We start from the raw sequence: 27,638 nt of genomic DNA, 5'->3' as shown, positions 1-27,638 counted from the left end.
TTTATAATATAATATATTGTATATACATATAATATTGATAATCATATTATAATGTAATACAATATAACACTAATAATAATACCATAAAATAATATTAATTACATACTCTATATTACATATAATATTACTAATAATATTACAGTATAGTGGTATAGTTCAATAAAGTAATATATAGATGCTAATATTGTGCTATGCTAATAATATAATATATTGTATGTACATATAATTTGTAAGCCACCCTGAGTCCCCTTTGGGGTGAGAAGGGTGTGATACAAATGTAGTAAATAAATGCAGTAAATAAATAAATAATAATTAAATACATTTTAGACTTAGGCTCGCCCAAAGTCTGAAATGACTTGAAGGCACACAACAACAACAACAACAACAACAACAGCAACCCTAATTAACTTGACTATCTCATTGGCCAGAAGCAGAAGCACACTTCCCATTGAAATCCTGATAAATGTATGTTGGTTAAAATTATTTTTATTTTTAAATATTGTATTGTTCTTTCGTTGTTGTTGTTGCTGTTGTTGTTGTTTTTGCATTACAAATAAGACATGTGCAGTGTGCATCAGAATTTGTTTGTATTTTTTTTTCAAATGATAATCCGGCCCCACAACAGTCTGAAGGATAGTGGACCGGCCCTTGGCTTAAAAAGTTTGAGGACCTCTGCCATAGGCCATCTAGTCAGCCTTATTCTGCCAGGCAGGAACCTAATCTCATTGGCTGTAGTTCAGTTTACAATAGGATCCTAGGGCTGGAAGGGACTCAATAGGCAAGCAGCTAAAGGAAACCATGGGATCCATGAAATGTTTAAATGTCTTAATGTTTAATGTTTTATGGTTATACTGACGATTTGTATAGTTTTTAATGATTTAATGTATGGCTACACGCAGGACCATAGCCAAAAAAAAAAAAAAAAAATCGGGGAAAGGGGGTTTGAAACTTTTTTTTAGCGAATCATGAAGGGTAGTTCCATAACACAAAATAATTTAGAAATCAGGTTCCACTGGACTTCCGGGTGAGCGCGCAATGGCGACAGACACGGCTCATCGGAGCTCCCGATGAGCCTTTCGTCGCCGCGTCTAGACTGAGCCAAGAGCTCGCCCGCTCACCGCGGATCGATACGGGAGGGGCTTACCAGAAACCACACCAGGAATTATATGGGATGCATGTAAGGCAGTCACCAGAGGCTTTTTTAGTAAACAAAAAGCAATAAAAAATAAAATTAAAAACCAAAAATTAAAAGAACTACAAATAGAAATAGACGGAAAAGAAAAAGAACTAAAAGTCAACCCAGGAAATAAGAAAATAATAAAACAATTAGGGATATTAAAAAATGGAAATGTTAAAATGGTTAAAAGTTAAAATGGACAAAGCAATATAGATATGAAAATGCTAATAAGCCAGGGAAATGGCTGTCAAGATTAATAAGGAAAAAAAGGGAAGCACAACAAATAGTAAAAATAAGAACACAAGATAGAGAAGTAAATACAGATAACGAGATAAAAGAGGAATTTAAGAAGTTCTATAAAAACCTCTATGAAAAAGACCAAATCAGTCAAGATATGATTGTAGAGTACCTGTGTCAGCAAAAATTACAGAAGATTACGGATGAACAAAGATTGAACTTAAATAAGGAAATAGAAATTGAAGAAATTAAACAGGCAATAAAAGATTTGGACGCGAATAAAGCTCCAGGCCCCGATGGGTTCATCTCAGGTTTTTATAAAATCGAACAGGAAGAGGTACTACAGTTCTTAAAAAAAATAATGAATTTGGCTTTAACAGAAAGGACTATACCGGATACCTGGAAAGAAGCAGAAATTATAATGATATATAAGGAGGGTAAGGACCCTAGTGATGTGAGAAATTATCGTCCAATTTCATTGTTAAATACAGACTATAAAAATTTTACAAAAATTTTAGCCAATAGATTAACTGAATTTTTACAAACATGGATTGCTGAAGATCAAACTGGGTTCTTGCCAAATCGAAGTACAAAAGATAACGTTAGAATTATTGTGGATGCAATTGAATATTATGACCAGAATTGTCAAATAGAGGTGGGCTTTCTCTCGCTGGATGCGGAGAAAGCTTTTGATAAACTTAATTGGGATTTCGTAAAATTATTGCTAAAAGAATTAGATTTTGGTATTCATTTTATAAATGGAATCCAGGCAATTTATGACCAACAAAAAGCAAAATTAAGGATCAATGGTCAAATAACAGAGGAATTCGAAATAAAAAAGGGCATGAGACAAGGTTGCCCCTTATCTCCACTGATTTTCATCTTAGCTTTAGAAATTTTGCTAAGATCAATTAGGAAAGACACAAACCTAAAAGGCATCAATTGGATAAGCAAGAAATCAAAATCTGAGCCTTCGTGGATGACATAATATGCATTGTAGAAAATCCCAAAAGCAAAATTAAAGATTGGTTAAATAAAATTGAAGAATTTGGAAAATTAGCAGGAGTTCAAATCAATAAAGATAAAACGGTAATTCAAACAAAGAATGTTTCACTAGAAGATCAAGAAACCCTAAAAAAGATTTCTGGTCTAGAAACAGTCAAGAAAATTAAATATCTAGGTATTTGGGTGGGGAAAAAAAATAACTAACTGTTGGAGCTAAATTATGGCGCAAAGTGGAAGGAAATAAAAATTGGAAAAGTTTAAATATGTCCTTACTGGGGAGAATAGCGACTGTTAAAATGAATATCCTTCCCAAGCTACTTTACTTATTTCAGAATATACCTATTATTAGGAATATGAAATTAATTAATGGCTGGAACAAAGATATAAGTAAATTTATATGGAACAATAAAAAACCCAGAATTAAATTGGCAACAATGATTACTCCAAAACTAAAAGGTGGATTTGGCCTGCCAGATTTTAAATTATACCATGATGCATGCGCATTAGATTGGATTCGGGAGTGGGTAAAATTGGATAAAGTTAAAATATTAACCTTGGAAGGGTATGACCTGAGGAGAGGTTGGCATGGTTATTTATGGTGCGACAAATTTAAAATTGAAAAAAACTTCGGTAATCACTTCATTAGATCATCCCTAATTAAAATATGGTCAAAATATAAAAGATATTTTTACGAAAAATCTCCGCTTTGGTTTTCACCACTAGAAGCGCATCAGAGAAGGCTTTTAGGTTGGAATAAATGGCCCACATATAGGGAGATTTTGAAGAAACCCTTCACAACTGAAGGGGCACCTCAAATTAAGGAATTAAAGGAGATCCAAAAAGATTACAATAACGTATCCTGGTACCAGTATTTACAGATTAAAGAAAGTTTCAAGAAGGATAAAGAAGTGGGATTTAGTATGAACAATGGCTTTTGGGATAATCTACTTCAAAGAAATAGAAAAATTATAACCATATTATATAATAAATTATTGGATTGGACAACAGAATCAGAAGTGGTTAAAGAGTCTATGATAAAATGGTCAAGGGATATAGGTAGACCAATTTTAATGTGTGAATGGGAAGAAATTGGGGGGGGGGGGAATTAAATACTGCCTAGCAACCGACCTTAAGGAAAACTGGTTAAAAACAATTCATAGGTGGTACTTAACACCAAAAAAATTGGCCTAATGTTCAAAAATGCAGACAATAAATGCTGGAGGTGTAAGGAGCAGGTAGGTTCATATCACCATATGTGGTGGAGTTGCAAAAATATAAAAAAGTATTGGAAAGAAATTAATATGAATGTGGGAAAATTTTAAAAAACAGACTGGAATGTAAACCGGATTTTTACCTATTAGGTTTATATCCCAAACAGGACAGTGAAGGGAAGGGAAAAACGGAGAACAGAGAGAATGTGGAAAAAATCTTTACATTCCTAGTCACCGCAGCGAGATTAGTGATAGCAAGATATTGGAAAGGAACAACCATTCCAACCAAAGAAATGTGGTTAGAAAAAGTAGTAGAGATAAAAAAATATGGACAAATTGACTTTCATGATTAAAAAGAACACCGGACAAGCTATGAAAGAAACGGACTGGTCGAACTTCGAAGTTTATTTGCAAGAAGAATTAAGAAGATAATCTATACAAACGGAAATAATCGGAAGACTGAAGAGTGGAAGTCTAACCCCCCCCCCCCCCCCCCCCCAGTTAGGCAACTTTCCCTTTTTCCCCCTTTTCCTATCCTTCCCTTCCCTAAAACCCTCCCTTTGCCTATACTACCCTGTAGACATAGCTAGGAACCCCTTCCCCTGGTATTTAGAGAGAGTAGATTCCCCCCGCCCTACCCCAACCTTACCACATCTATTTACCCTACTATACTTATCTCAATCTTTCCCTTAGACATAATAAATAAATAAATAAATAAAAAATCAGGTTCCCTGATAACCTTCAGTGGACACTCAGGACCAGGGGTCCCCAAACTAAGGCCCGGGGGCCACATGCGGCCCTCCAAGGTCATTTACCTGGCCCCTGCCCTCAGTTTTAGACTTAGGCTTGCCCAAAGTCTGAAATGATTTGAAGGCACACAACAACAACAATCCTACTTAACTTGACTATCTCATTGGCCAGAAGCAGGCCCACACTTCCCATTGAAATCCTGATAGGTTTATGTTGGTTAATTTTTAAAAAAAATATTGTATTGTTCTTTTGTTGTTGTTGTTGTTGTTGTTGTTTTTGCACTATAAATAAGATGTGCAGTGTGCATAGGAATTTGTTCATATTTTTTTTTCAAATGATAATTCGGCCCCTCAACAGTCTGAGGATCATGAACCGGCCGTCCACTTAAAAAGTTTGAGGACCCCTGCTCAGGACAGATAAACTTCAGTGGATACTCATGGGGTAATCAGTTAAAATTCATGAGTAAACCAGTTAAAAAACATTGAAAAATTTCAGAGGGGGGTTGAACACTTAACCCCTCCCCCCTTGCTTTTAGATTTGTAATGTTCTTTTATATGGATGTGAGGCATTGAATCTTTGCCATTGACTAGTCCCCCCAGGGGTAGGAAAAGCGGTATAAAAATGAAATAAATAAATAAGGGACCCCCAAAGACCATCCAGTCGACCCTATTCTGCCAGGTGGGGACACAGTCACCTTGTCTATAGTTCAGGTTATAGTACAGACATACTGTTTATTATACCACATCTCTCCATATCTGACTCTGGCTTTTCCTCAGTCCCTCCTTATTACCCAACATTTTTGCTTATCCAACGTTCTGCCAGCCTATTTCTGTTGGATAAGTGAGATTTTACTGTATTTGACAAATAACCTCAGTGGCCAGAGGTTATGGATACTTTTAAATGGTGTTTTCACTGTTTTATATGTTACTAGCTGTACCCGGCCACGCGTTGCTGTGGTGAAGTCTGGTGTTATGGGAAATAAAGTATTGAGGAATTGGTGGTAGTTAAGGTAAAGGGTAAAGGTTTTCCCCTGACGTTAAGTCCAGTCGTGTCCGACTCTGGGGGTTGGTGCTCATCTCCATTTCTAAGTCGAAGAGCCGGCGTTGTCCGTAGATTCCTCCAAGGTCATGTGGGATGACTGCATGGAGCGGCGTTACCTTCCCGCCGGAGCAGTACCTATTGATGCACTCACATTTGCATGTTTTCGAACTTCTGGGTTGGCAGAAGCTGGGGCTAACAGTGGGGGCTCTCTCCGCTCTCCCAATTCAAACTTGCGGCCTTTCGGTCCAGAAGTTCAGCAGCTCAGCGCTTTAACACGCTGCGCCATCAGGGGATATTATTTCCTAAAAGTTGTGAATATACAATATTTCTGATTGTTTTTTTTTGTCTGTTGGAGGCAAGTATGAATGCTGCAATTAGGAAAAATGATTAGGATGTAATGGCCTTGCAGCTTTAAAGCCTGGCTGTTTCCTCCCTGAATGAATTTTTTGTTGGGAGGTGTTAGCTGGCCCTGATTGTTTCCTGTCAGGAATTCCCTTGTTTTCAGATTGGTGTTCTTTGCGATATTTTATGTGCTTCTACTGTCTGTGCCCTGAGAAAACAGAGGATTTGCCAGACTTTGATGATGAGAATATTTTGTTGGGAGGTGTTAGCTGGCCCTGATTGTTTCCTGTGTGCAATTCCCCTGTTTTCAGAGTGTTGTTCTTTATTTAGTGTTCTGATTTTACAGATTGTATTGTTCTGTTTTATTATACCACATTAATTTTTATGTATTCTGATTTTAGTGTTTTTGAATACTTGGAACCAGATTGTATTCATTTTCACGGTTGACCGCAACACAATAATAATAATAATAATAATAATAATAATAATAATAATAATAATAATAATAATGACTTTGGTAATACACAGTGCTTCACTCCCTTCTCAGCTTCCTTTCTGGAAGAATCCTTTCTTGGGAGGTGTTAGCTGGCCCTGATTGTTTCCTTTGTGGAATTTCGAATTTTCCTGCTTTCAGACTGTTGGTCTTTATTTACTGTCCTGGTTTTAGAGATTATATTGTTCTGCATTATTCTATCCCAGTAATTATTTCATATTAAAGTAGAATCTCACTTATCCAACATTCGCTTATACAATATTCTGGATTATCCAACACAGTCTACCTTTTCATAAGCAATGTTTTTGTAGTCAGTGTTTTAAATTCATTGTGATATTTTATGGGAAATTTGTAAATACAGTACAGTAGAGTCTCACTTATCCATTGAGTCCCAACCAAGGGGGAAAAGTGGGATCGAAATAAATAAATAATAACACCAATTTGAAAACAGGAATTCCAGACAGAAAACAATGGGAGAAAGAACTCTTGTAATCCTTGTTTATGCTGGGCTTGGTCCCCAAGTAAGCGGCCCCGACTCCCTTTGGGGAGATAGTGGTGGGATATAAGAATAAAGTTATTATTATTGTTTATCCTAGAGCTGAACTCCACGGTTTTGCATTGATGTGGCATTGGGGGCTGTGTAGTGGTGGCTGGAGTGTGGAGGAATTGGTGTGCTGTTTTGTGATGTTTGCGGAAAGCACTTAATTTTGTTGTATAATGTACAATGACAATAAATTTATTCTATTCTAGTTTATTCTGGTGGCTCATTGGGCGTCTTTGTGTCTCCTCCTGCTGCTGCAGGGAACCCCAAGACCTCTCTCCTGCCATGGATCTGGGATGGTGGACCGCAGTGTGTGCAGCTCTCCTCCATTGGCTCACTCCAGGGACATTGGCCACAGATGGCTTTGTGGACTGCCCAATAGCAGAGCAGGGTAAGGAGAATGCAGATGGTGGTTGAATTCCCGGGGACCTGGATGCTTGAAGGAGGGCCTTGTCTGCTTGGGGCAATATCCTTGCAGACGGCCAATTCTCTCACACCAGAAGCAACTCAGGTTGCTCCTGACAGACACACACACACACACACACAAAATCCCTCTCTTCCCTTGGAGGCCCCATTGAGGCCAGCACTGGCCTCACTTCAGCATCAATTAAATATCGCTGTCATTAATGGGTTTGGCATCTCATGATTTCCCCCCAAATTTTATGTGGATATGGTTGTAACTGTTTAATTAAATAGACCGTTTTGTATGTCTTTGGACAATAAGTATAGGCAGTCCCCAAATTACAAACAAGATATGTTCTGTAGGTTTGTTCTTAAGTTTAATTTGTTTGTAGGTCGGAACAGGTATATTTTTAAGGTGAGACTCCAGCCAAATATAAATATACTAGCTTTGCCCGGCCACGCGTTGCTGTGGCTTATGGGAATCATTTGTTGGCCAGGTGGAATAGCAGCGAATAGCCTTGCAGCCTCAAAGCCTGGCCGTTTTCTGGAATAGCTGGAGTCGCACCCTCAATCCAAGAGCCGCTTTGAAGCCTGGCTCCTTCCTTTGTCAGGGAATCCTTGTTTGGCCAGCTTGAACTGCACTTAATAGTCTTGCAGCTTCAAAACCTGGCCGCTTTCTACATCGGGCATTCTTGCTAGGCCTGGTTGTATGGGACGGAGCAGCCTCGTGACTTCAGAGCTTGGGGGTTTTGTATCTCGGGGAAATCTTGGTTGGCCAGGTTGAATAGCACTGAATAGCCTTGCTGCTTGCAAGCCTGACCGCTTTCTCCCTTGGTTGGCCAGTTTGAATAGCAATGAATAGTCTCAGTGTGGCAGGTATGAATGCTGCAATGAGCCACCTTGATTAGCATTTAATGGCCTTGCAGCTTCAAAGCCTGGCTGCTTACTGCCTGGGAGAATCCTTTGTTGGGAAGTGTTAGCTGGCCCTGATAGTTTCATTTCTGGAATTCCCAATTTCCCTGCTTTCAGAGGGTTGCTCTTTATTTACTGTCCTGGTTTTAGAGATTGTATTATTCTGTATTATTATACCACAGTAATTATTTCATATGACAGTAGAGTCTCACTTATCCAACATTCGCTTATCCAATGTTCTGGATTATCCAAGGCAGTCAGCCTTTTCGTAGTCAATGTTTTTCTAGTCAATGTTTTCAATACATGGTGATTTTTTGGTGCTAAATTCGTAAATATAGCAATTACTACATAGGATTACTGAACTACTTTTTCTGTCAAATTTGTTGAATAACATGATGTTTTGGTGTTTAATTTGTAAAATCATAACGTAATTTGATGTTTAATAGACTTTTCCTTAATTCCTTGTTATTATCCAACATATTCGCTTATCCAACATTCTGCCGGTGTGTTTATGTTGGATAATTGAGACTCTACTGTATATTTAGAATCTTATATTATCTGCTTAAAACTGGATTATATGAGGCTCCTTCTACACAGCTGTATAAAATGCACACTGAAGTGCATTATATGGTAGTGTGGAGTCAAGATAATCCAGTTCAAAGCAGATAATATAAGATTATAAATGGGTAATATAGGTGTGTGGAAGGGCCTTGAGTCTACACTGCCATATAATCCAGTGACAATTAGATAATCTGTGGAAGAGGCCTAAGTAAAGCCTAACTCTGCCTGTCCCCTGGGCTGAGTGGATTGCTAGGAGACTAAGTGGGTGGAGCTTAGCCTTCTAACTGGCAGCAATTGGATAAAAACAATTATTCCTCTCCCTCTAATTAGGACTTTATTTTTATTTTCTTTTTGTTGTATCAACCTAGAGGTGTAGATGATGGGTTGTGTTGTCAAATTTCGAGGTTGGGGGGCCTGTAGTTTTGTTGTTTTGTCCGCTGCCGTAGATAGATAGATAGATAGATAGATAGATAGATAGATAGATAGAAGACTAGCCTCAGTTTATCTGCACAACAACCTTATGAGGCTTGATGCGATGGAGACAGTGATCCAAGTGCGCTATGTATTCCTGGATAAGACTGAAAATTTTAGTAAAAATCTCCTAACCCCCCCCCCCCCCCAAGAACCCTGGGTTGACTTATCCATGGGTCAATATGAGTTCTGTTCCTTAAAACTCAAAAAAGGAACCATTCCCTTCTCTGAGTACAGTGGCAAAAAAGAGCACTAAAATGTGTTGGCTTTATAGGAATTTGGCATCCTAAATCCAACTTTCCTTGAGGTTTTTCTTTTGTAATATATAACTGAGTGAAATTTCTTTGGGCAATAAAGAGCAAACAGTAAGAAATTGGTATAAGAAATCTAAAACATTTTACATCACTGAAATGAACAAAAATCTGTTTAAAATAATTGAAATTGCATCAAGACATCCACACAGAGATTTAAGCAAAACTGAGGAACAACTGAATTCATAAAAATATAAAACATGGAGGGGGAGGGGAAATAACTTTGTTTGTATCATCATCATTGTGAAAAAGGTGTCAGACAGAGGGGAATCCTTTCAGATCCCACCCTTGTCACCAATTTGAAAAGATGTAAACTAAACTTAAGTGTTACACTAAATCTCTATACGCTGCCACCAATTATATACTGTGTGTGTGATTTATTCAATTAACTGCCACCAATGTGAGGTTTTTTTGAATTAATACTAATGAAACTTGGCTCCACAGACGCAAATGGAATGAGATGAGACAGATGTTAACAAATGACAACAAATTTATTTGTACAGAGCTTAGTTGCGGGTTTGGTTGATTAACTTATATAACTCTAAATAGGCAAGTGGCTTAATAACTCTATAACCGTAAACTTTGGTGTAAATCTTCTTCCACTTTCTTACTGATGTTACCAAATTGTAGCGAACCCTAACCACAGTCGAGTTCCTTCGTGGACAATGTCCCCACTACAATAAGACTAATAATTTGATCCAATACCGATCAAATCCCAGATCCCTAGTTTTTTCCCCACCAGAGATCTTACTAGATTCCTTTTAGTCTGTCCTGACTAAAGGTTTCTGTGCCAGGCCTATCTTTTCAGTACTTTCTGACTAAACAAGCCTACAGCCATGCACACACACACCCTCTCCTTCTCTCCCACACACTCTCCCCTCTCAACTCCCAACTCTCAACTCCCAACTGAACTGGCTTCTCTTCTTTTTTAAAAAACCGCTCTCCTTTCCTTGGCTCCGCCCACTTCTCTCTCATGAGCTAACCAGCTTCATCTCCATGGCAACCCAACCACTGTGAAATGAAACAAAATGTCCGCTGCTTTACTCATGTTTCCAAAATGGCTACTGTTAACTAAAACACAAATACACACTCCAACAGACAAAAATTAAACACAATAACTATGACTTCTCCACACCTTCCACCCAAAGAAGATTATTTTTGGCCATTTAGAATCCCCGAATGGGCAAAAATAATTTAAAAATTGCATACCAATATATATATATATAAACACATTACTGTAACACAAACTTATTATGATTAAATACATTGAATAAACCATAAATAAAAAACCTTTAACTTTTCAAGACACTCTAGACAGTGCATCAGCAACAACATTTCTTTTACCTGTGACATGTTTGATTTCGTATGTGAAATCTTGTAATGACAAACTCCACCGTAACAGTTTATTATTTGTTCCTTTTACATTATCCAACCATTTCAATGGTGCATGGTCGGTTTGTAGGGTGAATTTCCTTCCCCATAAATAAGGTTTGAGTTTCCTTATTGACCAAATTATGGAGTAACACTCCTTTTCAATGGTGGACATACTGCATTCGTGGGAATGCCACTTCTTACTTAAAAATAAAATAGGTCTATACTGCTGATAAACTGAGCTCTCCCGATCCTTTCCAATAGGTCGTCCAATCGTGGCATTGGATATGTATCAGTTTGGGTCACCTTGTTCAGAAGTCGATAATCTATACAAAACCTAATAGTTTTATCTGGCTTCTGAACCAGCACAATAGGTGAAGCCCAGGGACTATTCGATGACACAATAATGCCCAGGTCCAACATCTCTTTCACCTCCCTCTCGATACACTCATTGATATTCCCAGTCACTCGGTACGGAGGGGAAGCTATAGGAGCTGCATCATTGGTATTAATTTGATGCTGTACCCCTTGGACCCTTCCTGGTAAATCAGAAAACATTTTACTATATTTATTTAAAACTCCCACAATCTCCTCCCGTTGAGATTGGGTTAACTCTTTACTTATATCTACTTGATCCAAATTTTTATATAGCTCTCGATCACCTTCCCAAAAAGTAAAGGGACCGGACTCATCTTCTGACACTACTATATACACATTAGCCGATCTCCAAACATAAGGTTTCAACATATTTACATGGACTCTCCTTTCGACATTTAATTGTTCATTATAGATGTCATAGTTCACTTGGTTGTGCTTCTTGGTGACTCTCCAGGGTCCTGACCAATCCATTTGAAGTTTGTTGGTTCTGTTAGGTGACAAAAACAGGACCTCATCTCCAATGTTGAAGTTTCTCGCCTTAGATGTTGCGTCATAATAGTCTTTCTGCCGTTGTTGTGCTGCGGTTAGATGCTCATGTGTGATGTCCTTGGCTAACTGCATTGTTGACTGTAGATCTCGTAGATAATCAGCCACTGGAACCGGCTCTGCTGCTGGGCTCGCCTCCCAGTACTCCTTAACCAAATCTAACGGTCCTCGAGCCTTTCTTCCATACAACAGTTCGAAAGGGCTGTAGCCTGTACTATCTTGGGGGACTGATCTGTATGCAAATAATAGTTGTTGAAGCTTAATGTCCCAATCATGCGGTCTCTGTTGGCTATAAGACTTTATCATTTTAATTAGAGTCTTATTTAGATTTTCGACCAACCCATTTGTTTGTGGGTGGTAGGCCGTCGATGTAAGATGCCTGATGCCGCATAACTCAAGTAGTTTCTTCATAAGTTTCGATGTAAACTGGGTCCCTAAGTCAGATATTAATTCTTTGGGATATCCAGTTCTTCCCCAGATGGATAACAAAGCATTAGCTATGGTTGAGGTCTCGATGTTGGTGAGAGCTACTGCTTCTGGGTATCTTGTAGCATAGTCGATCATAGTTAGTATGTACTTATAACCCCTTTTGCTTGGTTTACAAAGAGGACCAACTATGTCGATTCCCACTCTGTAAAATGGCTCTCCAATTACAGGCATAGGGATTAGAGGAGCTTTGATCTTATCCCTCCCGGTACTCAGTCTTTGGCAGGTGTCACATGACCGGCAAAATTCTTTTATTTTCTGGAACATGCCAGGCCAATAAAAGTTCTTTGTAATTCTTTTAGTTGTTTTTCTGATACCCAAATGGCCTCCCTGAGGGCTATCATGTGCCACCCTCATGAGTTGTTCTCTGAATTTCTCTGGCACTACAATTTGGGTATGCACCTCTGACTCTCCTGCTGTCTTTAGACTTTTACTCTCTCTATATAGCACACCATTTTTAGTAATGAATCTAGAGGGTTGTTCTTCTGCTGACTCTAGTGTATTCTCAGCTTGTTTAAACAAGGGTTTTAAGGTTTCATCTGCCTTTTGTTCTTGCAGAATTTCTCTAACTCCCTCTGTCTTGTTAACAATCTCAGTAATTATAGAACTGGATTCTGGATCTTCTCCTACATCCTGATGAATTGGCAAGCATATTGCTTCCTGAGTAGGGCCTTCGAAGTTATCTTCATCTTCCTCACATAACTTCTGCCAGTTCTTAACTTCCTTAGCCAGGTCGTTACCGATTAAACATTTATAAGGTATATCTGAACTGATGGTAAAGTCCCAAATTCCTTTCCAACCATTGTATTCAATTGGTAATGAAACTACCTGGGTTGGTATTACAGGACCTAAGCCTTTTAAATTAATTACTGAGGTAGGGTGTTGATATTTCTGAGGTACTGCTTCTGGACGTATGATGCAAACATCCGACCCAGTATCCCTCCATCCCTGGATATTCTTACTGTCAACAGAAATATACTCTAAATAGTCTTCGGATGGTCTATTTGATAAAATAAACAAACATTGTTTCTCTTTGGGCACTACTTCAGGGCTGCTTTTAGACTTAGTATCTAATTCTGCCTTGGTTTCCACTGCTACTTTATTTACAAAGAAAGAAGTCTTGTCCTTTTTAAAAAGGTTACACTGATATCTTAAGTGTCCCAGCTTTCCACACTGAAAACACTTCATTTTCTCTTCAGGTTTGACTTGACCTGTTACCTCCTGCCTCCTCCAGGTGGTGTTTTCTCCTGCAGGCCCTCTCCCCTGCTGCGTTCGTACTTGGGAATGATAATATGGCAGCTTAAACTGCTTTTTATCACTTGGTCCCTCATCTTTCCTAAATCCTTCCTTCAGAGTGATCAATTGATCTACCATGACAGCCGCTTCTCCTGCTGTCGCTGGTCTTCGATCCTGCACTAGCCAACGATATTCTGAGGGCACCAGCTGAAATAATTGTTCTAATTTCATTAACTCCCTCAATTGTTGATAATTATCTACCTCAGATGTTCGCACCCAACTGTCAAAATATTGTGCTTGCTTGGATGCCACCTGAGCGAAACTTTGATTTCTTTCTCTCTTCAGTGTTCTGAATTTTAATCTATAAAACTCAGGTGTTAGTTGGAGTTTTTGCTGCACCTGTTGCTTGAATAATTTATAATCCCTATGGGTCTCCTCAGACATGTCCCCATAGATCTCTAAAAGTTTCCCGCTAATCTGAGGTCTCAAATAAATCATCCACTTCTCCTCACTAACTTCAAAATCCTTACAGCACCTTTCAAATGAAATTAAAAACTTTTCCATATCATCGTCTTTATTATACCTAGGAAATCTCTTCAGAATCATGTCTGATGCCTCAGCTCTAGAATTCCCTTCCTGGGTATTGATATGTGGTTGAGATAGTGTTAACCTCTGTTTTTCCAATTCAATCTCCAATCTTCTTAATTCCAACTCTCTCCTCAATTCTCTTTCTTTTTCTTTTTCTCTTTCCTCCATTTGTAACTTTCTCATCTCCAGTCTATATTTAAGAGTCATTTCTGACACTGGTGTTTGTTCAGAATCTGAACTCTCTTCCTGAAATGCACCTTCTTCTTCTTCAGCAACCTTTTTCTGTCGTCTAGTGGCCATTTTTGTCAAATTTTACCTCACGGTTTTCTTCTATAAGCGATCTTAAGGCACTAAATCAGGGATGTTACACGAATCCCGCCACTGCCACCAATGTGAAAAGGGGTCAGACAGAGGGGAATCCTTTCAGATCCCACCCTTGTCACCAATTTGAAAAGATGTAAACTAAACTTAAGTGTTACACTAAATCTCTATACGCTGCCACCAATTATATACTGTGTGTGTGATTTATTCAATTAACTGCCACCAATGTGAGGTTTTTTTGAATTAATACTAATGAAACTTGGCTCCACAGACGCAAATGGAATGAGATGAGACAGATGTTAACAAATGACAACAAATTTATTTGTACAGAGCTTAGTTGCGGGTTTGGTTGATTAACTTATATAACTCTAAATAGGCAAGTGGCTTAATAACTCTATAACCGTAGACTTTGGTGTAAATCTTCTTCCACTTTCTTACTGATGTTACCAAATTGTAGCGAACCCTAACCACAGTCGAGTTCCTTCGTGGACAATGTCCCCACTACAATAAGACTAATAATTTGATCCAATACCGATCAAATCCCAGATCCCTAGTTTTTTCCCCACCAGAGATCTTACTAGATTCCTTTTAGTCTGTCCTGACTAAAGGTTTCTGTGCCAAGCCTATCTTTTCAGTACTTTCTGACTAAACAAGCCTACAGCCATGCACACACACACCCTCTCCTTCTCTCCCACACACTCTCCCCTCTCAACTCCCAACTCTCAACTCCCAACTGAACTGGCTTCTCTTCTTTTTTAAAAAACCGCTCTCCTTTCCTTGGCTCCGCCCACTTCTCTCTCATGAGCTAACCAGCTTCATCTCCATGGCAACCCAACCACTGTGAAATGAAACAAAATGTCCGCTGCTTTACTCATGTTTCCAAAATGGCTACTGTTAACTAAAACACAAATACACACTCCAACAGACAAAAATTAAACACAATAACTATGACTTCTCCACAATCATCATCATCATCATCATCATCATCATCATCATCATCATCACCATCATTATTATTTTCAATTAAGCACCCCAATAATAAAAACAGTTTTCCCATTGTGAACATCTTTTAAAATCTATATATATAAATGAGTGATGGCATCATGGCAACAGACAAAACAACAAAACTACAGGCCCCCCAACCTCGAAATTTGACAACACAACCCATCATCCATGCCTCTAGGTTGATACAACAAAAAGAAAAGAAAAATAAAGTCCTAATTAGAGGGAAAGGAATAATGGTTTTTATCGAGTTGCTGCCAGTTACAGGGCTAATCTCTGCCCATTTGGTCTCCTAGCAACCAACTCAGCCCAGGGGACAAGCAGACTTAGGCCCCATTTAGGCCTCTTCCACAGATTATCTAATTTGCACTGGATTATATGGCAGTGTAGACTCAAGGCCCTTCCACACAGCTATATAACCCATTTATAATCTTATATTATCTGCTTTGCGCTGGGTTATCTTGACTCCACACTACCATATATTCCACTTCAATGTGCATTTTATACAGCTGTGAAGAAGGGGCCTCATATAGTCCAGTTCTAAGCAGATAATATAAGATTATCAATATACAGTAGATTCTCACTTATCCAACATAAACAGGCCAGCAGGATAAGTGAATATGTTGAATAATAAGAAGGGATTCAGGAAAAGCCGATTAAACATCAAATTAGGTAATCGTTATACAAATTAAGTACCAAAACATCATATAATACAACATGCTATGTAGTAATTACAGGAGAGTCTCACTTACCCAACTCTCGCTTATCCAACATTCTGGATTATCCAATGCATTTTTGTAGTCAATGTTTTCAATATATCGTGATATTTTGGTGCTAATTTCATAAATATAGTAATTACGTCATAACATTACTGCGTATTGAACTACTTTTTCTGTCAAATTTGTTGTATAACATGATGTTTTGGTGCTTCATTTGTAAAATCATAACCTAATTTGATGTTTAATAGGCTTTTCCTTAATGCCTCCTTATTATCCAACATATTTGCTTATCCAACATTCTGCCGGCCCATTTATGTTGGATAAGTGAGACTCTACTGTACTGTATTTACAAATTTACCACTAAAATATCGCAATGAATTTAAAACACTGACTACAAAAACACTGATTACGAAAAGGCAGACTGCATTGGATAATCCAGAACATTCTATAAGCGAATGTTGGATAAGTGAGATTCTACTTTAATATGAATTAATTACTGGAATAGAACAATATAATCTCTAAAACCAGGACAGTAAATAAAGAACAACACTCTGAAAGCAGGGAAATTGGAAATTCCACAAAGGAAACAATCAGGGCCAGCTAACACCTCCCAAGAAAGGATTCTTCCAGAAAGGAAGCTGAGAAGGGAGTGAAGCAGTGTGTATTACCAAAGTCATTATTATTACTATCATTACTATTATTATTATTATTATTATTATTATTATTATTATTGTGTTGCGGTCAACCGTGAAAATGAATACAATCTGGCTCCAAGTATTCAAAAACACTAAAATTAGAATATATAAAAATTAATGTGGTATAATAAAACAGAACAATACAATCTCTAAAATCAGAACACTAAATAAAGCACAACACTCTGAAAACAGGGGAATTCCACACAGGAAACAATCAGGGCCAGCTAACACCTCCCAACGAAGTATTCCCATCATCAACATCTTGCAAATCCTCTGTTTTCTCAGGGCCACAGACAGTAGAAGCACATAAAATTTCGCAAAGAACACCACTCTGAAAACAAGAGAATTCCAGACAGGAAACAATCAGGGCCAGCGAACACCTCCCAACAAAAAATTCATTCAGGGAGGAAACAGCCAGGCTTTAAAGCTGCAAGGCCATTACATCCTAATCATTTTCTCTAATTGCAGCATCCATACTTGCCTCCAACAGACAAAAAAAAACCAATAAGAAATATTGTATATTCACAAGCTTTAGGAAATAATATCCCCTGATGGCACAGCATGTTAAAGCGCTGAGCTGCTGTACTTCTGGACTGAAAGGCCACAGGTTTGAATTGGGGGAGCGGAGAGAGCCCCCACTGTTAGCCCCAGCTTCTGCCAACCCAGAAGTTCAAAAACATGCAAATGTGAGTGCATCAATAGGTACTGCTCTGGCGGGAAGGTAACGCCGCTCCATGCAGTCATCCCACATGACCTTGGAGGAGTCTATGGACAACGCCGGCTCTTCAGCTTAGAAATGGAGATGAGCACCAACCCCCAGAGTCAGACACGACTGGACTTAATGTCAGGGGAAAACGTTTACCTTAACTACCACCAATTCCTCAATACTTTATTTCCCATACCACCATACTTCGCGACAGCAACGCGTGGCCGGGCACAGCTAGTTAATGTATAATACATTTCAGCATTTCAGTTTCTAATTCTTTATCTTCTGATTTATTTCTCCTTTTGGGAATAAGTTGGGATACAAATAAAAATAAAATAAATTTAGTGTAATTTATTAAAGTACAGCAACAGGGACCTAATGACTAGTAAACTCTCTCTCCTGCTAGGACAGTGGTTCTCAACCTTCTTAATGCTACGACCCCTTAATACAGTTCCTCACGTTGTGGTGACCCCCAACCATAAAATTATTTTCATTGCTACTTCATAACTGTAATTTTGCTACTGTTATGAATTGTAATGCAAATATCTGATATGCAGGATATATTTTCCTTCACGAGACCAAATTGGGTACAAATAACCAATTTGCCCAAATTTGAATACTAGTGGGTTTGAGGGCAGGATTGGTCTTGTCATTTGGGAATTGTAGTTGCTGGGATTTATAGTTAACCTACAATCAATGAGCATTTTGAACTCCACCAATGATGGAACTGAACCAAACTTGGCACACAGAAAATACTGGAAGGGTTTGGTGGGCATTGACCTTGAATTTTTGAGTTGTAGTTCACCTACATTCAGAGAGCACTGTGGACTCAAACAATGATGGATCTGGACCAAACTTGTCATGAATACTCAATATGCTCAAATGTGAACACTGGTGGAGTTTGGGGAAAATAGACCTTGACATTTGGGAGTTGTAGTTTCTGGGATTTATAGTTCACCTTCAATCAAAGAGCATTCTAACTCCACTAATGATGGAATTGAACCAATCTTAGCATGCAGAATTCCCACGACCATCTTTGGGGACCCCTCTGACATCCCTCTCATGACCCCCAGGGGTCTGAACCCCAGGTTGAGAAACACTGTGCTAGGAGAAGGCAGCCCTTTTCACCCAAGAAGTACAGAAATAATAGTGTTGTAGTGGTGCCTGTAGAAGCAGGGAGAGAAACCAAAGAGAAAGAGAGACATCTAGGTTCACCCTACTTCCTTATATGTCCTTTTTAGCGTGTCTGAATCTGACTTGTTCTTCTTGACTGGCACAGAGGATTATCTCTCCTTTCCAAGCTCCTCTGGGAGTGCCAGCAAGCTCTGCTCTTTTGGGTCCCTCCAGCCTCTTCCAGCTGATAACAGCATTGAAGCCAAAGGGCACAAAGTCTTCCTGGATTTGGTGTCAAGTCTTTATTTTTTGCTGCAAGGTTTTTAGCATTCTCTGCCAAAGAATGCTGTTGTCTCACCAAACCACACCTCCCATTAATCCATAGCATTGAGCCTTGATGGTGAAAGAGGTGTCAAACTTCTGTAGGATAGACACAGCTTCTGTCTTCTTTTTCCAAGTTAAATATCCCTAGCTCCCTAAATTATTGACCATAAGGCTTATTCTCTAGAGCTTTGGCCATCATGGCTGCCCTACTCTGCCATATCTTTCTTGAACTGTGGTGCCCAGAACTGTTCACAATATCCCAAGTATGGTTTGACTAAACCAGAACAGAGTGGGAATACTGCTCCCTTTGGCCTGGATACTAGAATCCTGGAGGCAGCCCATAGTTGCATTGGCTTTTTAGCTGTTGTATCAGACTGTTGACTCATGTTTGGTCTAGTAAGATATCCAGTCCCTTTGAGCAAAGTGGGAATTAATTAGCTATAAATATCAATAGGAGGAAGCTGTAAGACATAATATAAACAACACCCACCCTCCCACAAAAACAAAATTAAAATCATCATACCTGTCAGACAAAAGAAGAAGATGCTGCTCCTTCAAAGAAGTTATTCTGTAGATTAATCCACAAAAAATAGTTCATACATCCAGTGATAATTACTGTAAATTGAGCTGTAACATTCCATCAAATATGTAGACCTCATTAAGTTTCAGGTTGGAGCATTTTTGGGTGTATTTATTTTGATTTGGTTTTTTTTGTTTGTTTGTTTGTTTGTTTTTTTGCCCTGGGTCAATCTGCCCATGACTGCTGCAAAGCATGGCTGAGTAGAAAATGGAAACACCAGAGTCCATAGTCCTAGATGAGCAGTTAGGAAAGCTGGATGGGATGCCTTCCATTCTGTGCTTTGTAGTTTTGTATAAAATCCAGTGCAGCGAGCAATTCCTTAGCGATGGCATCCCTGGGCTGTTTAGCAATCTGGAAAGAAGAGATAAAAGAAATATGGTGAGAAAAGTGGAGAAGTAAGCAACAATTGGCCACTTAATGTGATTTCACCAGTTAGGATTCCTGTAATTTTAATCTCACAGTTTTTTTTCCCAGTGGCAACAAAATTTTTATGTTTTTATGGGGCAGTGAACCCATACCGGGTCCTAGAGAAGTGCACTTGGAAAGGACCAGACGCAGAGCTTTTTCTATTTCTGCCCCTGCCTTATGGAATGCCTTGCCGCCCTATATGAGAGCCATGCGTGAGTTAGGGCCTTTTACCCTAGCACTCAAGACCTGGCTCTTTACTAGAGCTTTTGGTTTATGTTAATTTTATCAATATTTGTATGTATGTATTTTTATCCTTTACAATTTAGCTTGTAAATCGCCTAGAGCATCTTGGATGGAGGGCGATTAATAAGTAATTCAATGATGATGATGATATCAGGATATAGTCTAAAATGTAAAGGACTGATCACCAATGTAGGTCAGACTAAAACACAAGGGTAAGTTAAAGGTAAAAGTTGTCGCCTGACATTAAGTGTGGCTCCAAAACACAAGAGTAGGGAATAGAGATGCCAAAAGAGCCTTTTAGGCACCTCTACTCCAAGTGAAGCCTCACTGAGGCCCCTTCTATACTGCCATGTAAAATCCAGATTATCTGATTTGAACTGAATTATCTGGCATTGTAGACTCAGGCCCTTTTCACACAGCTGTATAAAATCCATATTGAACTGGATTATATGGCAGTGTGGACTCAGATAATCCAGTTCAAAACAGATAATTTGAGACGTTGGGGACTTCCGGTGTGGCGTGCATGGCGGCTGGTTGGGAGCTCTTGGATCTCTCCCAGAGCACCCGTCCACTTCGGCGACCCTGAAGAGCGATAGCTCCGACCTTACTGACGGATTGAAGCCAGAAGGTGTGCTGAACCCGCAGGTTGCCAAGCCGATGGCTGAGTGGGCTTTCTTCCCCCCCCAAGGGAGAAGAGCCCCCCGAGTCCGGTAAAGGCAGCCACAGGGTAAGCAGATCGCGGAGAGGAGAACCGGGACCTCGGCTGAGGGATCCCAGGATAACAGCCTGCCTACGCCCATTTTAAAACAAGACGAAAAGAAGAGCCACGCTGCTCAAAGAAACGTAAGTTTAACAAAAAGATCTTGGACATAGAAGTATTAATTTACCCCCCCCCCCCCCTACGAAGAATCTTTTAGAGACAAGATATGGTGGCGGGATAAGAGATTGGAAATGAAAATTTATTTGGAATAATCAAATCCAAAAGCGACTACACACAAAGTATATTAAGTGTATCAGTTTCAATATATTGAAGACCTGTACGGACTGTTAGAGCGAGTGAGTTATACCGAGGCATCAGTTCTACTAAAGTTATATACAACAGCGGGGGACAACTGTAAGGGGACGCCATTATCACAAAAAAAAGTGCCAGACTGACCTTGGAAGAGACTTTGTTTTGACTACGGAGGAGGCTTCCTCAAAACAACACTCCCTGTAGAGAATCCACCCCGGAAGAGCTGACGAAACAAAGACCGGACGCTAAAGAAAGCGACACAAGAACTGGCGGGGCAGAGAGGAAGAGGGGGAAGCCCTTCAAAGAGGGAAAGGAAGTGGTAAGGGAAAATTAGGAGAGAACAGGGCAAGAGCTTCAAGTGGGGCGGAAGCGTGACAAACGTAAAAAGAAACCAATAACAAAGCAAAGAAGGGCGGAAGTAACAGAACGGAGAGGAGGTTGGACCCAACTGCAGGAAGGGCGGAAGGGACATTTGGAGAGAGGGTGAAGAAGGGGAATCCCATCCAGAGAAGCAGAAGCAATAAGAGAGTCACTCAGGAAGGGAGAGAACGGGGACAGGATTTCAAGGGGGTCTCCAGAGAGAACCGAAAGAGGTGCCAAAGAAGACGACGAGAGAGGGAGACTGGAGTAGAGAGACGGAGGTGAAAGACGCCAAAACATAGGCTTTGGTTGAAAAGACTGAGAACATAAGTGCAAAGGGGAAGAGGCTTCAAGGGGAAAAATCGACTCAAGGAACTCATAACAAGATAAAGTATTAATAAGAAGTTGGGTCTCTAGATACATTCTTTCTTTTTTTTTCTTTTTATTTAATTTTTTCACTCTCTCTTCTTTTGGTTTTTTCTCTCTCTTTTTCTTCTCTTTTCTGTCTATTTCTTCTTCTCCTCTTCTCTCACTTTTCCTCATCCTTTAATATTCGCACCTATTTTTTTTATTTATTTTTTCTCTTCTTTCTTTCTTTTCCCCCTCTTTTTTTTTTTCTCTTTCCTTCTCTCTTATGAACTTAAATTAATTTTTAACAGATATAGTGTTGTATATATTTATATATAGGCACCATATATAGATCAAATAGGGCTACTGATAACACATCAATTTAAAGTATTACCCTGGTATTTTTCCGGTCTCTTTCTCGGTTCAGTTGTTTTTTGTTTTTTTTTTGTTATTGTTTTTGTTTTTTTTTGTTTTGTTTTTTCCCTCTCTTTTTTACACTGAGAGTGTAATAAATTTAGAACCATTCAAAAATCAAATTAAAACATTAAATTTTGTTAATTATTAAAAAAAACCAAGTACTTTGTGCATATTGATTTTTCATAAGAAGCACCCAACAGGAGGATGGCTGCATATAAGAACAAGCAAGAAGAAAAAAGAACAATGCCTTCTATTTCGGGCACGATAAACATGACAAGAAGAAACTCCCTCCCGGAGGAAGTCACTCTCAGAGATTTAATGAGAGAAATTCAGAAAATCTCCGAAAAACAGGATACCTATCAAAAATCATCAGATGAACAGATGCAAACACTAAGGAAAGAACTCGCGGACCAACTCACTACAACCAAAAATGAAATTACCAATGAAATTGGCGAGATGAAGAAGGAAATGGACACCCTTAAACAAGAACTTCAGGAAATCAAAAGGGATAAAATTAAAACCGAGAAACTCCAAGGAAAGATTCAAACAAGGATGGACACCTTAGAAGCCAAAAATTCAAAATTGGAAACCAAACAAGAATTGTTAGAACAAAGAGAACTAGAATTTCAGTTAAGATTCAGAAACATCCAGGAAGAAGCCAGAGAAAACTTAAGGCAGATAATAGCTAAACTAACGGCTGAGATACTTCAAATAACAGAAGAAGAGGCAGACGAAAACATTGACAGAGCTTATAGAATAACGACCAATTATTCAAAAAGAAACAAAGTGGCCAGAGATGTCATTGTACAATTTGGAAGAAGAAGATACAGAGATGATATTTTGAGAAAAAACAACTCGACTCCGGTATTCTTCAAAGGAAAAAAAGTAGTCATCCTAAAGGAATTTCCTATGTCAACACTTATGAAGAGACGGAAATATATGTTCCTGACGGAGGAACTAAAGAAGCACCAAATTAGATTCAGATGGGAGCGAACAGAAGGGGTAATGGTAACTTATAAAGATGAGAAGTACTGGCTGACAACCGAGGAAAAAGCAAAAGTTTTTTACGAAAAATTGAAAAAAGAAATGGCTGAACCATCGGAACCTAAAGGATTGAAAGAGAAAAAAAGACCTAGGACAGAATCACCGGAAAAAGAAGACCTACGCATGGATATGGCAAAGACGAAGCTGGACGTTCTGAAAGAAGCTGACGATGAAGAAGGAAATTAGATGCTTCTCAAACAACGTGAACGGACTTAACTCTCCCAACAAAAGGAAAAGGATTTTCAACTTCATAAGAAAGAATAACTATGACATAGTAGCCCTCCAGGAAACGCACGTTGCTCAGAAACATGTGGCCCACCTGGTGCAGAACAACATTGGAAAGGAATTCTACGCTTGCGCTTCAGAAAAGAAAAGAGGGGTAGTCATTTATGTGAACACAAGAATACCAGCACAATTGGCTTTTAAAGACAGAGACGGAAGAATAATTGGAATCACAATTACAGTGGATAACCAAAAAATATTGATTTGTAATATTTATGCTCCCAACGGACCCAAAACCAAATTTGTTAATGAATTAAAAGAATTAATTTCAAATGAACAATTTGATGATTTGATGATAATGGGAGATTTCAACGGAGTAATGGACGCCAAAGTGGATAAGAAAAATGACTCTAAAAAATACAGGGACAAAAGCACTGGTAAACTCCCAGTCTTGTGTATGAATTTCTTCAAAGAATTTAACCTACAAGATTCCTGGAGACTACATCACTGGACAGAAAAAGATTATACCTTCTTCTCGGACAACCACCAGAGCTGGTCCAGGATTGATATGATTTTCACTACAAACAAGTTGACGACAAAAATTGCAAGAATTAAAATTTTGCCAAGGACACATTCAGACCATTGCCCCATAGAAACAATTTTATATTCGAACCCTAGACAGAGGAAGTGGCGTCTCAACGACAACTTATTAAAAGACGAAGAAGACATAAACAAGAATAGGAAAATTCTAAAAGAATACTTTGTAATGAATGAGACACCCCAAACCTCAATCCAGACGATATGGGATGCGGGCAAAGCGGTAATGAGGGGCCACCTTATCCAACAAAATGCCATCAAGAACAAAAAAAGATATTCAGAAATGAAGAAAATTATGGATGAAATCAACAAGATTGAAGACATACTGAAAAGGAACCCCAAAGATGGAAAAGGCAGAACCGAATTAGAAAAACTACAGAAAAAAAGAACCTTTTTAGAAACAGAACAAATGGCGAAGGAATTAAAATATATCAAACAATATCACTTCGAAAACGCCAATAAACCAGGCAAATGGCTTGCAAGGAAGATTAAGAAGAAGCGACAAAACCATCATATCACCAAACTAATCTCAGGAAATAAGACATATACAACCGATGAAGACATCAGCAAGGAGTTTAAAAAATTTTATAAGAAACTCTACTCCAGAGATCAGATTAAGAGAGAAGACATTCAACAATTTCTAAACTTACAAAGACTATCTAAAATACCAGACCGATCCAGAGAGGAGCTGAATAAAGAGATATCAGAACAGGAAATCAGAAATGCCATCAAAAAAGCAGACCCAACCAAAGCACCTGGCCCAGATGGCTTCACAGCAATCTACTATAAGGTATTTGAAGATGAGCTTACACCTCATTTAAAGAGATTGATGAATCAAGCCCTGACAGAACAGAAAATCCCTGACTCCTGGAAGAAAGCAAATATTATTATGATCCCCAAAGACAATTCGGACCTAACAGATGTAAGAAATTATAGACCAATTTCGCTGCTAAATATAGATTATAAACTATTTGCAAACATACTGGCAGACCGTCTAAAAGGTTTTTTGAAAGATTGGATTAAGGAAGATCAGACAGGCTTTTTGCCCCAAAGACACCTAAAGGACAATGTCAGAATAGTAATTGATATTATAGAATATTACGAAAAGAACAATCAAAAAGAATGTGCCCTGATGGCCTTAGACGCCGAAAAGGCCTTCGATAATGTGAACTGGGACTTTTTACTGCTCATGATTAAGGAGTTGGACATGGGTCACTACTTCACAAATGCTATAATGTCGATATACGACCATCAAGAGGCCAACATAACAATAAACGGGACGGACACAAGAAGTTTCAAGATAAATAAAGGTACAAGGCAGGGATGCCCCCTGTCCCCCCTACTTTTCATATTATGTTTAGAGACATTACTGAACAATATAAGAGAAGATAAAACCCTGACAGGAACAAAAATTAGAAAAGAAGTATATAAAGTCCGAGTTTTTGCAGACGACTTAATTTGCATTATAGAAAACCCCCTGGACAACATTTTGAGATGGATGACAAAGATAGAAGAATATGGGAAGGTAGCAGGACTGAAGATAAATAAAAACAAGACTATGATCTTGACTAAGAACCTCTCCAAAAATGGACAAGACAAGATAAAGGAATTAACAGGAATACAGGTCACTAACAAGTTAAAGTATCTAGGGATAACTATTACACCAAAGAATGCCCAACTGTTGAAGAATAATTACGAAACCAAATGGAAAGAAGTAAAAAAGGATATGGAAAATTGGAAACACTTGAATTTATCGCTAATGGGCAGAATAGCAACCATCAAAATGAACATTCTCCCTAAAATGTTATTCCTTTTTCAAACAATTCCGATACTAAGAAGCACGCAAACATTTAAGAATTGGAACAAAGACCTTGCCAAATTCATTTGGCAAGGCAAAAAACCAAGGATAAAATTTGTCAATCTAACAGACGACAAGAAAAGAGGTGGATTCGGCCTTCCAGATCTAAAACTATATTATGAAGCCTCCACAATGTTATGGATCAAAGACTGGTCAAATTTAAAAAAGACAAAGATTTTGACTCTAGAAGGCTTCGACCTCAGAGGGGGCTGGCATTCGTACCTATGGTACGACAGGAAAAAAATTGAAAAGAACTTTGGCAACCACTTCATAAGGTCTGCCCTCATCAAAACATGGGAAAAGTATAAAAATAGACTTTACCAGAAAACACCACTTTGGCTCTCACCGCTAGAAGCGTTACACAGAAGAGAGTCAGCTTGGGAAACGTGGCCAACCTATAAAGACGTCCTACAAAAAGTAAATGGCATCTATAGTTTAAAAAACCAAGAAGAAATAAACAAAACATTCAAGAATGTATCTTGGTTCCAATACAGACAACTTGCAGAATACTTCAATAAAGATAAAAAAATAGGCTTTATGGAAAAAGAAACTGTATGGGACAAGATAATTCAACTTGAGAAGAAAGAAATAGCAAGAACATATAAGGTACTTCTGGAATGGTCAACAGAAACCGAAATGGTAAAAGATTGTATGATCAAATGGGCATCAAACATAGGCCACCCGATAAAAATGGAAGACTGGGAAAGAAATTGGAATAAGAGACTGAAATATACTTATGCATATGATTTAAGAGAGAACTGGTACAAAATGATGTACCGATGGTACATCACACCACAAAAACTGGCCAGATGCTATAAAAATCTGCAAGACAAATGCTGGAAATGTCAAACTCAGGAGGGGACTTTCTTCCATATGTGGTGGACATGTAAAAATGCAAAAGAATTTTGGACAAAAATTCACGGAAAAATTCAAGAAATAATAGGTTTGAAATTTCAAATGAAACCAGAATACTTTCTTCTAGGAATGCCTGATTTTGAAATGGACATAAGTAAAGACATATTATTCAATTACTTGGTGACAGCTGCCAGAATAATATACGCAAGAAATTGGAAATTGAAAGAAGTTCCCCGGATGGAGGATTGGAAATTAAAAATATTAGACATTAGGAATATGGACAAACTAACACAATGCCTTAAAAGAAATCAAAGCATACCAAAAAAATCAGCAGATTGGACCCTTTTAAAAGAATATTTAAAATAAGAGAAAAAAAAGGAAAGTCGAATCCCAAATAATATATATATATAGATATATATATATATATATTGAAAGGAAAAAGAAAAAAAAAATCAACCTTGGTAGTAGGGAGGTAATTTCACATCAAAGAAAGGAAAGACATATTTCTTTAAAAACACTTGGAGCTTAACTCCTAACTTCTATGGAAAAGGTCGGAAGTCGACAAAAGTGTGTGTATGTATGTTTTCTTTTTTTTTGTTTTGTTTTTTGTTTTTTTTTATTCATTCTCTCTTTTATCCTTTATTTTTCCCACTTTTCTTTACCATTATGTTCCCCCACTTTCACTGTATTGGGAAAATTCGTGGGTATAACTATCTATTCAATTTTTGTATATGTTTCTCCTGGTTTTTAAACAA

General features: G+C 38.4%; 1 protein-coding gene across 5 annotated transcripts in view; it reads right to left on the bottom strand.

Annotated features, from left to right (window-relative positions):
* Window positions 1–27,638, bottom strand: part of LOC103282119 (C-type lectin domain family 2 member B) — a 106,788-nt gene that overhangs the window by 23,581 nt on the left and 55,569 nt on the right. For all 5 annotated transcript variants that reach the window (XM_062969600.1, XM_062969601.1, XM_062969599.1 and 2 more), the window contains one exon: window positions 19,463–19,870. The gene's annotated coding sequence lies outside the window, so the exon portion shown is untranslated. The remainder of the gene's footprint in view (window positions 1–19,462; window positions 19,871–27,638) is intronic.

This window comes from Anolis carolinensis, chromosome 2 (assembly GCF_035594765.1).
Source record: "Anolis carolinensis isolate JA03-04 chromosome 2, rAnoCar3.1.pri, whole genome shotgun sequence".
Taxonomy (NCBI): Eukaryota; Metazoa; Chordata; class Lepidosauria; order Squamata; family Dactyloidae; genus Anolis; species Anolis carolinensis.
Note: the sequence above shows the minus strand (reverse complement) of the source record. Positions and strands in the feature narration are given on the sequence as shown.